Source organism: Berghia stephanieae, chromosome 7, assembly GCF_034508935.2.
Source record: "Berghia stephanieae isolate SIO BIC M18660-M18661 chromosome 7, UCSD_Bste_1.3, whole genome shotgun sequence".
NCBI classification, from domain to species: domain Eukaryota; kingdom Metazoa; phylum Mollusca; class Gastropoda; order Nudibranchia; family Aeolidiidae; genus Berghia; species Berghia stephanieae.
Window position 1 is genome coordinate 63,578,210 of NC_088366.1, and position 2,500 is coordinate 63,580,709.

Consider the following 2,500-nt stretch of genomic DNA (forward strand, 5'->3'; position numbering starts at 1 on the left):
GGGCAGGGAGGTACATACTGTGTCATCTATCCCCTTATGTCTGTTTTCCAATTTGCTTTCTGTCTTTGTCTTGGAATTACTAAGTTTTGCCTTGGCCCTGACTGTGGAGCTTGACTGGGAGGGATACAGTCAGATGCATAGTTATTGTTTTGGGAGATGATATTTTTTTCCTTGTAAATCATCTCTCTGTTATGTATTATTATATTTGTTATTTCAATGTATAATGTAAGCATTTGAGTGACTCCTCCTGGTGGGGACTTGTGCTGGTGTCTGGATGAGACTTTTAGGTGATTTCAAACTATTTACACTGATAGTGTGCTCTTGGAATCTACACCTGTTTCCTATTTGAACAAATTCCCCTTTGTCTTACAATTTCTTGGGTACTTTAATTGTAATTCTATAACTTTTTACTATACCATTTTCTTCCTTTTTACTGGCGCTGATATGACCTAAATGTGTTGCAAGTGCCGTAAAACCCTTAAAAACAAACAAACGGGTTGTTTTTTTGCCACATGTGTAGAATGAATTCAAGTTTTGATTGATATAAGTTTTAACACTGCGCATGCGTCCTTTGGTAGCTGAGTTATGACGTCATCAGTAGAACGGTAATTAATTGTGACATAAATTTTGATTTATTTTGGCTTTGTCCGACATGATTCTCGAAAGTCTATTTTATTTAACATGTCAATCTAAGGATATCAATACGCTTCAACAGTCATGACGTCACTTCCCTCGTATTGACGCATGGTAACTTAGTAACTGGCTCTAAACTATCGGAACAATGGCGGACGCCCTATGAAATATTTCTCCGACGAGCATAAAAGTGTATCCAGAGGAGAAAAACATTATAAATATTATGATCATGTTTTGACTTTTACACATTCCGATCACAAGACATATGAAAAGTTCTAGCCAGCATGAAGAATAAAAAGTACCGATTTTCTTTGTTTAGAACCACGATGGCCGCCGTTTGATGGGCGACTACTACTACTACTGCTGCTACTACTACTACCTCTACTATACTACTACTACTACTACCACTACTACTACTACTACTACTACTACTACATACTACTACTACTACTACTACTCAATTCTACTACTACTACTACTACTACTACTACTACTACTACTACTACTACTACTACTACTACTACTATACTACTACTACTACTAACTACTACTACTACTACTACTACTACTACTACTACTACTACTAATACTACTACTACTACTACTACTACTACTAATACTACTACTACTACTACTACTTCTAATAATACTACTACTACTACTACTACTACTACTACTACTACTAAGGATATCAATTTGTTCTTGTTTGTTTGTTGCTTTAGGTCTCTTCCAACACAATTGAGGTTATATGAGAGACCGCTGAAACAAAAAACAAGCAATCTAACAAAAATAGTACAAATGTAAATCAAAATCATAACCTAAAGATATCATAAGCTAAATTATAAATAACCAAGAACAAACAGGCAGAAGATTTACAGAAAAAAAAATATCCCCTGTCAAAAATACAATCACAAACCAAAGAAGCAGGATAGGCTAGTAAAGAGAAGAAGAAACGACATCACTATCAGATCGTACACCCATGCGAACATCATAGGTATATGATTCAAGGGTGATGCTCCCATCCAACCACCCGCGATATCAATTTGGAACATTGCCACTGTAAATATCGTTTGTGTATGACGTCACCCGAAGACATAAATTAATAATAGAAGCCGATGGCTCTGCTGCAAAAGACCTGGGACCAACTGGAGAGACCCTTGCGTTGAGGCTGGCATTCAAAAGGGTATCTAGCTCCTTTTTTGTTGTTGGTTCTAGACAGCCTGTTGGTTCTTACTAAATTACATCAATAAATCAGACTACTCATGTTACTGTGCGTTTAGACATTTTACTCACAACAATCGGATATAGATAGTATGCAGATGACGTCACTCAGGCCTTTGTTATTGTTTTTGCCATCCGCGTTTGTGAGTTGTTCTCACTAAACTGTATTAACCAGACTATAAAAGTTCATGGTTACACAGAATTTGTGTGTTGGTCCGTTATACTTCCGGATGGCAATGTTGTGAACTCCTTGGCCAAGCGCATTCTATCTATAGATGGTATGCGCTTTGCTAAGAAGCTCATAACATTGCCATCCGGAAGTATAACGGACCAACACACAAAACTGTGTGTAACCATGACTTTTATAGTCGGATTAATACAGTTCAGTAAGCGTTACTCATAAACGCGGATGGAAAAAAATCAATAACAAAGACCTGAGTGACGTCATCTTCGAACTATCTATAATGTACCTTCACACATAGCTATTTGTAATCTTAAGCGTTTATAGTACTGATTGATATAGATAGTATGCAGATGACGTCACTCAGGTCTTTGTTATTGTTTTTGCCATCCGCGTTTGTGAGTTGTTCTCACTAAACTGTATTAACCAGACTATAAAAGTTCATGGTTACACATAGTTTGTGTG